Source organism: Pristis pectinata, chromosome 16 (assembly GCF_009764475.1).
Source record: "Pristis pectinata isolate sPriPec2 chromosome 16, sPriPec2.1.pri, whole genome shotgun sequence".
NCBI classification, from domain to species: domain Eukaryota; kingdom Metazoa; phylum Chordata; class Chondrichthyes; order Rhinopristiformes; family Pristidae; genus Pristis; species Pristis pectinata.
Window position 1 is genome coordinate 7074921 of NC_067420.1, and position 12005 is coordinate 7086925.

General features: G+C 36.4%; 1 protein-coding gene across 5 annotated transcripts in view; it reads left to right on the forward strand.

Annotated features, from left to right (window-relative positions):
• Window positions 1-12005, forward strand: part of gnas (GNAS complex locus) — a 303471-nt gene that overhangs the window by 99568 nt on the left and 191898 nt on the right. The window lies entirely within an intron of this gene.

Consider the following 12005-nt stretch of genomic DNA (forward strand, 5'->3'; position numbering starts at 1 on the left):
CCATCTCCAAATTTTGCCTGGAATTTGTAACTGCTAAATTTATGGCAAGAATGTATCCTTCCAGCAGATTAGTTGAACTACTGAAGTTTAATCTCTTTTCATATTTTCAAAATTGGGTAGCGTAATTTGACAATTTGATCTTACTACAAATCTCATTTTGTGCTTTTGAAATTAAAATGTTGTGACTATATCCAGTAGGAGTGAAGTGCAAATCATATTTACTGTTGGTATTTAAAAGCATAGGAAATAGGAGTAGGCCATATGACTCCTCAAGCCTACTCTGCCATTCGATAAGATCACGGCCAATCTGATCTTGGCCTTGACTTTACTTTCCTCCCTACATTCAATTCTCCTATATTGCAATATTTGCCTACCTCAGCTTTGAAGATATTCAATGACTCGGCCTTCATTAGCTGTTTGGGGTAAAACAAAATTCCAAAGATTAGCAACCATTAGAGAATTCCTCCTCACCTCAGTCTTAAATGGCGGATCATTTATTCTGAAACTATGCCTTCTAGTTCTGGAATCTCTTGAGGGGTGACATCTGTCCCAATTTTGGGCATGCAATTTTTCTAAACTCCATTGAGAATAAACCCAGCCTCTTCAACTTTTCCATGTAAGGCCAGCCCTTCATCTATATTCACTACTTGTATAAGAAGATGAGAACTGTATGCTACTCTTTGCAGACTTGTTTTCATCCTGCATGTTGATTATTTGTGAATGCAATATCAGCAAATATGTGCCTTGATAGCTTCTAAAAGCTGGTGAGGGTGGAATGCTTAGTGTTGTGGACAACTTTGTTGGAATGTATAGCAGCAACTAATTATTATTGTGGGAAGCTTAACACTTTGGTTTCCAAAAGGATGTTTGTATTGGTCTGCTCAGCCTCAATTTCATTTTGTATCCTGATAATTGATCAGTTGGGAAGTGGAGAAAGCTTTTAATGCTCTCCCGTATGGATTAATTTAGTTGTATCAATGTTGGTCATTGTGCACCAATGTGGGAAAATTGTTCTTGGACTGTTTGAAAGATCAAACATCTTGCTATTTCAATTCAATTTTTTAATGCTTTGGAGCAGAGAATAACCTGTTTTGTATTTGTTACCGTTTTAGCTGTGATTGCTTGGGGTACCCACCTGCCAGTTATTTCATTTGTATTTTGCTCTTTTTAATTTGTTGTCATGGTAATATTTTGTAAAATTGAGAGGTCTATGCCACATTTTTTTCATGGAGGATATCCTCCATACACTTTTCTGTACAGTGATATTTTGAGTTCTTTAGTCACTCTAGGATTTGATCATAAACCTCGTAAAATGCCAATGAGCATTGCTGCAGTGAGTACCCTGTGCCGGTAAACCTACTTTAGTCTGAGCAGAGGATCTTATTGCTGATGAGAACACTACGGTGGACCATGGCAGGCTCTTAGTATTTTAATATTTACACTTGCTCCTCGTTGAGAAATGTCACTTTGCCTCTAAGTTGAGGGTACCTATTCACCGTGGAGGCATAGAAAATCAATTTTTTTTCCCACCCGTTAAAATTTGTGAAACATCAATCAAGTGTGTATGGGAATATCACAATTCGGATATTATCACATTGGGATTGACCAACAGGTTGCAGATGTCAAAATGGGAAATAATGTGCTGCAGTGGGAAATGTATTGAAAATGGTGGTTGAGGTATAACATAAACACAAGGAGAAGTAGTCTTATGTCCTCTTGAGCACGTTCCACCATTCAGTGGTGATCTGAACTTTTCAGTTTCACTTTCCTCCCTGTCCCCTTATCCTTGATTCCCTGGCAATCCAAACATCTATCTTGGCTTGTACATGTTTAATGATTTTTACCTTTACAGCTTCAGGGTTCAGAATTAACAAAAAAAAAACACGGGGGGCAGGGGGGAAGATGCCACCTTGTCTCTGTCTTGTATCAGCAGCGCTAATTCTGAATCTATGCTCCTTTAGTTCCTCGCAAGGGGAAACATCATCTCAGCATCTCCCTTATCTCTCAAAATCTTGCATTAATCAACAAGATCTTTCATTCTTCTAAACTCCAGTTAAATCAAGCTATTCTTTCCCATTTTATACACTGGAAGTTCTTACTGTCTTTTTATTAAATAGAACATGAGTTAATTTTTCCTAACTTGTGTTCAATTTGTTGTCTCTTTTTAAATATCCTTGGTTTCTAAAATTCTGTTTTCTGGCTTGGCAATAATCTTCGCTGCTTTGTATGCTATTTTGTTAAGTTGGGTACTGTCCTTCTCTTCATAAGTTAACCACAAATGCATCATTTTTGTGTTGTATGTCAAGTTGATGTTTGAGAAATGCGAAACATCTTGCATTTCTGTTACTGCTGATCTACTATCTTGCTTATCTATTTTCCCAGACCACGTTAGCCACCTTACAATGGCCTTTATTTAAGTTTATGACATAAGTTTCAGACCTATATTCCTTGCCCTCAATCTGAATATAAAATTTAATCGATTATCCTTCCTCAGAGTCCCTTATTACTTCCATATTTCCTAATGAAATAGGTGATCATTTGACCCTTTGAGTCTATGCCAGCCTGCAGAGCTCTTCCATCCCCTTGCTAATTATTCCTGTGATCTATCCTCTCCACAATCCCTCTCTCCCCCCCCCCCCCCCCCAAGATTCTATCAAACACCTACATGAGGGAAAATTTGCAGTGGTCATTTACCCTACCTACTCGCATATTGGGTTGTGGGAGGAAACTGAAACCCCTGGAGGAAAGCCATGCAAAGTCCACACAGACAATACCAAGGTCAGGATTGAACCTGGGTCACTAGAACCACAGTGCTGCCCCTCGTTAATTAATCACACCTCTTTACACAAGATAAGATCTAAAATAATCTGTTCTCAAGTTGGTTCCACAATGTATCGAAGCCTGTCCTTTATGATTGACCTGTATGGCTGGCACCTCACCAGACATAAATGACCTTTCATTGAGTACAGAGTTCATAAAGCCCAGTTAAATTAAATGAATACTATAAAACAAAATTAAGATTTTTTTTTGTCTTGGAGATCTTGGGCTCTCTGAGCATTGCATAATCCATCACAAGGTCCATCAGGACATAGACATAACTATGGAAGACTGGCACACAAGAAAATCAACGCTCTTCATAGTTTTACTTATTTCAAGACCTGTGCTTCTTGCCAAACAGGTTGGGAACTAATTAAAGCCAAGAAATAATTGGCCAATCTTATAAACTTATTTATCCATTTTATGTGTATTACATCTTCGCCTACCTTTAGTGGTGTACATTTGAAGGCATATTTGAATATTTTTAAGGACAAGGCCAAGCAGTATTGTTAACACTCTGAGCCTAAGGTGGAAAAGTTATGTTTTTCCAACATTAGTACATTCACCTTAATCAGAAGAGGATATTTTCTCCCCTTATAGAAAATGCCTTGTTATTGAGAGATGTAGAAATGTGGCTTTCTTTCAGCTATTTGTAGGTTTACTCCACTTTGACATGAAATCAAATGCAGCAATTTGCATAACTTCCAATATTGTATAACTGTAGTTTTACAGGTTGCAATAGTTATGCAGTATGTCACTTCAGTTTAAAAAGCCTCTATTGCAAGGTTCCATCTTACTTTGTTTTTGTAGATATATCTTAATATTCCAGTCCTTCTGGAACTCAAGTATTATAATTGATTTGGAGATTTTTCTTATTATTTTGGGCAGGTATTTTCAACTCAATTTCTGTTTGATGGTTTTCCAAGTAAATTAGAAGATAACACAATGTTGTTTTATGGGAATATTGTATAACAAGAACTGCACTCTTAATACCCACACTAGTACTTCCATTTGGCATTTTCAGTGAGATGTCTTCTTGGAAAAATAAATGTTTATGAAAAATTGTTGAAGTTTAGTTATTTTTTTTAAAGTGCACAAGTATAGTTGTATTCAAAGATGCCCAATTAAACACACCTTTTTCAATCTGCCTAATTAAGGTTGAGTGAAATTGTTTGCAATGTGGCGATTTCATATTTTGAAAGTTACATCAAATGTGCACAAACAATGCTTTGTAAATTGCAGAAATGTGTAGGTGGCTCACATCTTTGGACCACTTCAGTGGTTACTAGATAAAATGAAAGATTGAATACATTTTTTAACTGTAGCATGCAAATGATAAAATGGATCACAATTGCCATTGAGGTGAATGCCAAATGTTTGAGAGTTGGCTAGTAGAGATAGCTGTGTCAAAGGTACAAGTGGTCCATGCAAACAACTCAAGCCGTTCAACAGAAATGAAACTACCCTGGTAATGTGATCAGGTTTTAAATGGAATCGTCTGAAGTGAAATTGGAGTCAAAGTTATGTAAAGAATTAATGTAATGCATAAGAAAATCTTTTAAAGATGTGAAAACTTGATGGAAAATGATCATTAAATAGCTTTGCAAAATGGTCCCTTCATCAGTCAATAAATGCTCACTAAAATCTTTTAAGTTGCATTTCCATATGGATTGATCAGATGTCTAACTAGAGCTTAGCAGGAATTGAATGAAATGTTGGTTTTTGCCACTGGTAATATATGCTTAAATACAAGAGTAAGTGGATTTTGGCTGATGACAATTCTCCATTTGTACAGAGTTTGTAGAATGTAATTGGAGCACAATTAGTTATGGTGGTTAACACAAGGTTGTAATTGCCAGATGCAAATGATTACTTCAACTCAAATTTTATTAGTTGATGCAAGCAATAACTTTCTGCTGTAAACCTGCAGAAAATATGCATTAGTTTTTATGTTTCTGTGTGATCCTTGGGAAAACCAAATGAGCAGGAGGGAATCATTATTCCATTTAAAACTGACAACAAACATCTCCACTGTTTTGTGGCATTCACTGTTTCAGTTCTCTCTATATAGCTATTTACTAAATTTGTATTTGAAATGCAAAATCGTGATTGAAACCATAGAAAAACTCAGCACAGAAAACAGGCCATTCGGCCCTTCTAGTCTGTGCCGAAACATTATTTGGCTAGTCCCATTTACCTGCCCCCAGCCCATACCCCTCCAGACCTCTCTCTTCCATGTATCTATCCAATTTACTCTTAAAAGTTAAGAGCGAGCCCGCATTTACCACATCAGATGGCAGCCCATTCCACACTCCCACCACTCTGAGTGAAGAAGTTCCCTCTGATGTTCCCCCAAACCTTTCCCCTTTCACCCTGAAGCCATGTCCTCTCGTACTTATTGTTGTAAGACAATTCCATCTAGTTACAAGATGAGGCTGTTGGAATCAACAGATTTTGCTAATCTTTTTGGGGAAGCATTTGCTAATATGGGGACTGCTACCATTTTGGTCTTGATGTGTGCTATACGTTTATATTTACTGAAGTGCGGCATTTAGACACACTCATCTGTTGAATTTTGATTTTCATTTACCAAAAGGTAATTATATGAAGGATTATGTTACCTAATTATTTAGTATTATGTGAGCCTTTGTTCATTGTGTGAAATTTAGTGCTGGCAGTTCCCAGTTCTAAGTTGCTTTAACTACCCTGTGGCACATACCAAAATGATTAGGTGGGAAATAGTTGGGTGATAGTCACAAAGTAATCCACAGTTCTCATCTAATTCATTATGTCACAAAGTAAGTGAAACTACTGTGTAACCAATTTGTTCTGTTTCACAATGGAAACATTGGAATAAAGTCTGAATTTTGTAGAGTTAGAGCTATGACATAATTAAAATTTTATGCCATATGACATTGTATTCATTAAACAATGTGAATTTCAAAGCTTGACAGTACATATTATAGTTATTTCTATGTAAATGTATGACTCTGAGGCATATGTTTTTAGAACATACATGCCGTCACTGGGTTACAAGCACCTGACTTGCGGACCCCTGTACGTATGAGCAAACCCCCATAATGTTATTAAATTCAGAAGTCCGAAGTACAAAAGTATGTTTGTCCCATGAACCTCCCTCTCCACTTTTAGTAATAGTTCTTTCAAATCAGTCTTGTGTGCTTTTATTGCCATCCATTACAATACTGTGTGCAGTATGGTTACCATATTGAGTAATTCTTGTGTATTTTCCAAATTGTGGGTAAAATCATCTGTGAAAGTGGAACCCATGTTACCTGGGGAAGGCCTATATAGCGTTCAGATATCTGTGCTAATATTTATGTACGGTATTAAATTTGAATCTATTTTAATTCTTGCTAGGACTGCTGGAATATTGGACTTAAAGGTTTGGGATCAGAGTTGAATTTGCCACTTTAATGTGAATTCTTGTTATCCTAAGGGACCAAGATTGTCTCTTATCGAGTGTTTTAATCTAAAACCAAAAGGTGAATAAAAACTGGAAATGTTTATGTTGTCCCAATGAAATGTAGAGGAGGTGTGAGGGATATGACACTGGAGGGAGTAAGGGGTGGGGTGGTATGGTGGTGGAGGTGAAGTAATGGGGGAGAAAGAAATGAATACTAATCGAGACATGGTAATGTTTTGAGTGTATGTAGCTAAAGTAGTGTATTTCAGGAATTGACAATATTCTCTTTTATGTTTAGATGCCACGAAAGGATAGAAAGGGAATGTATTGCAGGATAAAATTATTGAATTTCAGAATGTTTTCTTCACCGGTTTTTCTGCATTGATACTATATACTATTTATTTGGTCAATATTCAATTTGTTTCCTACACAAAAAAATGTAGAAAATTTCAATGCGATTTGCAAGGAATTTTGGTTTTGCCTTTATGCTGAGTTCATTAGTCTAAAAGCTATTTTGAATGTTTGGTGATTAGAGAAGAGAATTGAGAAGAATATTGGTGTTTTCACACTGCTCCAAGAGTGTGACAGGTTGGTATTGTTCAATAACATTTGAACATTATCCAAGCCAATGGCAAATTTTGACTACAGGCAGCAATTTAGCTGTAGGAAAATTGTTCAGCATTTGATATTTAAGTTGAACAAGTGCCCGTAACAATGTATGGTATGTTTCTTTTTATTAAATAGAGTTATTTTAATAGGTGGGGGGAAAAAACACCCCAAAAATGGTGTAACTACCTTCATCACTGTACAGTAGTTGGTACCATATTTAAGTACAAGTTTTGATCCATAGTTTTCATTTAAATTATAGAATTCATTGCATGAAGGCTGCCATTTTCAGATTAGAATTGCACTTACGTTACAATAGCTGAACTGCTAGAGAGTAAACAGAAAAATCTCAAGAGTAACGTAATTGTGAAAGCATTGTTATCAAGAGTAAAAGGGCTGATGAATGATTACTGTAGTACTGAAAACCAATAACACTGAGGGGGGGGGGGGGGGGAAATAGTATTATCCCTGTATACTGTAGTAAATGTTTACAAATGTGGTATAGTATTCAATTTCACAACTTGGTATTTTGTTTTAAACCTGAATAATCACAAAAAGCTGTATATATAATTAAAACAAGACTGAACTGAAACATACCCGTTTGCACACCTGACCTTCTGCCATCAAATTGCTCATAGTGATTTCTGGCATATGAATAAGAAACAGATGTTCCTTATTGACCAAACTTCATACCACCTATGGTTGGTCTGGTCATTTTCATGTGGTAAGGAAGATGCTGTACTTCTCAACCCATGACCATTTTCATGTGGTTGATGTTTTTGTACATTTTGATGTACTTTTGGTATCTTTTATGCTTTTGCCCTTTGTTTCTTCTGGAACTGTGATGCATATATTTCAATTACAATTCAAATTGTCCTTGGTGTTTTTCATTTATGAAGTTTTATTTGTGTGAAACAACCTGATTTAAGAAGAACATGATTAGGGTGATAACGGGGGGTGCATGTTTGTTTTATAGCACATTTATATTTTCTCCTACTTTAAATCATTTGACAGTTTTTTTTTCAGTTTAATTCTGTTGTTGTCACTTCTGGTATTTAGATCTTATCAGTCATTTAAAAATAGTATCTTCTTCATAACTAAGAACTTGAGTGCATTCATTTCATGAGGTCACATTTTAGATTGGTTGTGGTTTTGGGGCAAAAAAAATTGTTGCCTGTTTTTGCTTCAGCTATTTTCTCTGAGCAAGATAGAAATCTAACTTTGTTTTAAAAAATTTTAGTATGAGTACTTGTTGCTGGATATTACAGCTGAAATTTCCTCCCCAGCCTCTTAGTTTCTCAAGCTCTTCCTTTAAAATGAACTTTTTTGAACCAAGTTTTTGCCTCTCAAGTCTAACACCTTATTCTTCAATTCAGCATTAGGTTTTATCTGACTCCATCTACTGGAGCACTTGCTTTTCTCCTAGTTTAAAGGTGTTGCGTAAATGTATCTTCATGTAATTTTTAAAATAACTTGTAGTTGATCCATATGTTCAGTGACACAAGTTGTAAAGAGATCCTTCTTCTTGCTAAATCCCACAAGTGCTAGTGAAATGATGATTAAAACCAAATTTATCTAGCTCCATTATACAGAAGAGCAGTCAATAAAATATAAACGTCAGTTGTAAAGTTGTTAAGCAGGTGACATTTTAATCAAATCAAATTTAGATGCATCATTTTTAAATCCAACATTGGTAATGGTGAAATGACTTGCCTCTTTTATATGATGTAATAAAGTAGCCTTTTTTTAAAATCTAACTTCACCTCCCTTGATAGAGACGGTTGCAAAATGACCAATCTTGGTAGTTAGATATTTTGAGACACTTTTTTTTTGAAGAGGTGAGCGCCGTGGAAAAGGAATCCTGATGTTAAAGGTTGATATAAAGGCAGTAGAGAGGAAGGATCTTGGCTCAGAAAATCAAGTAGTAGAATCTATTTGGATAGGACTATGAAACAGAACAGGGCAGAAAACATTGGTAAAATTTGTTGCATATGGGGCTCCCAAACTGTTGTGTTATTGCAGGGCATTATATAAGTGAAGAAACCAGAGGCTTGTGTAATAGCAGTAGAGGAACGATCATGGAAGACTGGGTCTACGTAATGTATGTAGACTGGGCAAGCCAATAATATGGAAGATAAATCCATGAAATGTTTGAGAAATGGTTTTCTAGATGAGGATATTTAGAAGCCAATGAAGGAGCAGGTTATTTTAGATCAAGTATTATGTAATGAGAAAGGTTAATCTGCTAGTTAGGGGGCTTTGGAATGGTGAAAATAATATGATAGAATTTTATAATAAAAATGGAAAGTAATTTAGTTCCATCTGAAATGAGAGGTCTTAATTCTGAATAAAACACATTACGAAGGCATGATGTGTGAGTTGACCTTTGTAGATGGGGAAATGACATTGAGGTATGATGATTTAAAAAAAACAGCAGCTAATATTTAGAGAATTAATGTCATTTTTAGAAGATGTATCGCATTAAAGCACAAAATACACAACCGGTACAACAACTATGACTAACAAGGAAAGCAGTAAATGAGAAGATTGGAAAAAATTTCAGAATTTGGCAAATGAGCAGAGAGAGAGAGAGAGAGAATACAAAAAAAAAATAAAAACTGCAAAATGCAAAGCTTGAGAGATGCCCAGCCAGTCAGGGTGTGCTAATGGAGAAAGTAACTGGCTTCTACTCATGGGCTAGGTGCGACCCTTGTGATTAGGTTGTACTGATATAAATACTCCCTGCTTTGGTTCATGACTACACTGTTAGAGTGAAGACCTGAATCATTGATAAATCTGCTTCCTTTGCACTTCAGACTGAAGTGTTAATAAAGCTTATCAAGTACAATTCAAAATGTGAATTACCTATTTGAGACAATTGCGCACACTTATAAAATGGTATGTTTTGGCATGCCGTCATGTTGCGATTTGACCCCAGAATCTTAAGATCAATGCCTAGTATTATAGTACATCAGTACTGTATTCAGGAATCGTACCTTACAAGGTCTTCAGCCTTAACATTGGCTTTTTTTGATATTAACTTTTTGAGGATCTTGGGCATCATTGCCAAGGCCATTATTTATTGCCCATCAGTGATTGGCTTTTGAGAAGGTTGCAGTGAGCTTACTACAACTGAGTGGCCTGCCAGACCATTTCAAAGGGGATTTGAGTCAGCCACGTGAGATGGGTCTAGAGTTGCACATAAACCAAGCTGGGTAATGATGGGATATTTTCTTCCTCAATATCAGTGAATCAGATGGATTTTTACAACAATCTTTTAGCATTTTTGTGGTGGTCATTATTAAGACTTGCTCCATACTCTAAATTATTAACTACATTTAAGTTCCGTAGCTGCTGTGCTGGGGGATTTGAATTCTGGTTGCTGGATTATTAGTCCTAGCCTCTGGGTTACTAATCCAGTAGCATGACTGCTGCAAAACCAGCATACCCCAAGAATGCTATTATTGTATCTACTCAATGCAGTTTAAATAATGCATTATTTGTGTAGTTTTGTAAATGAGACAAAAACATAACATTGAGTGGAAATGTGGGATCACATTGTTGGGATTAGCTATAATTTGACATAGTTTCATTTTTAAGCATTTGCAAAAAGATGGGTCATAGTAATTTCTTAGATAAAAGGCAAAGGAGGTTTTGTGGTATGATTCTGCTTAATGTTGTGTAGTTTATGTAGACTCTTTTCATTTTTTGATTTTTAAAAGCCAAACTAAAATCCAAGGCCATGTCCAAAATTATATCCAGTGTTTATAAACTTGCATGCTTTATGTATTACTTTAACCAAAGCTAGTTTTACTGAATTTGACCACAAGCTTCGTGGTGTCTTCCATATCCCATGTACCCAAAAGATTACAATAGGTGACCATTCTTCTAAAGTAATGTAGCAGAAATAAATTCCTCTGCTCTTAAAAGTAATGACGTAAAATCATTTGCTACTAACCAACAGGAAATGGGGCCAAGGTTACTATCTCAACTGAAGTTCAGCACCTGCCCTTCTATGTCCTTGCTTCATAGTTTGAGGTCTTGGAAGATAAAGTGATGGGGTGATTTGCGTGTACTTGTTCCACTTCAGTATACTGCATTCAGTGCACACGTATGATGGTTTCTACATCAGGGAAGCCAAACAGATGGGGTGACTGCCATCCAGAATACCTCTCTTTAGTCAGAATCTGGTTTATTATCAGTGAATTATATGTTTGAAATTTGCTGTTTTGCAGCAGCAGTACAGGGCAAATGCATAAAAATTAGTATAAATTACAAAATAAATAGTGCAAAATAAAAACCAAGAATAACAAGGTAGTGTTCATGAACCATTCTGAAATCTGATGGCAGAGGGGAATAAGCTGTTCCTAAAATATTGAGTGTAGGTCTTCAGGCTCCTGTATCACCTCCCTGATGGTAGTAATGAGAAGAGGGTATGTCCTTCGAGATGGATGCCACCTTCTTGAGGCACTGCCTCCTGAAGATTTCCTCAATGGTGGGGAGGGCTGTGCCCGTGATGAAGCTGGCTGAGTCTACAACCCTTCGCAGCCTCTTGCGATCCTATGCCATTATACCAGGCTGTGATGTAACCTGTCAGAATGCTCTCCACCATATATCTATAGAAATTTGCAAGAGTCCATGAATGTGCCCCTGAGCTTCCAGTTTCCTGTCACTAACTCTCACTCTGATCTCCGCTTACTCTTCTACTTTAGCATCCTGCACTTTTTTGAAGCTCAACATAAGCTTGAGGAACACCACCTCATTTTCCATCTAGGCATTTACAGTATACAGGATTCATTGTAGAATTCAACAGTTTCAAATAACCAGCCATTCCAATTTTCTATTGGTACCTCCTCTACATGTGCCTTCACTATACCCTCTCAACCAGCATCACCACCACATGTGTCATTCAGTCTTCTCTGGTTTCAACCGTTACAGACCTTCCCTTCTGTATCTTCCACTTCCCTCCGCAAAAATATTCTTGGCAAATTAAAACCTATTTCATATCTATCTCCTCCTAGTGCAGATGAAAGGTCCTCAATCTGAAACATAACTATTTCTCTTTCCTATTTAACCTGATGAGTGTTTAACCTGATTTACTGTTTTTTATATTGTTCATGGGATTAGTGTTGTATTTGATCTGTTGAGTTTCTGATGT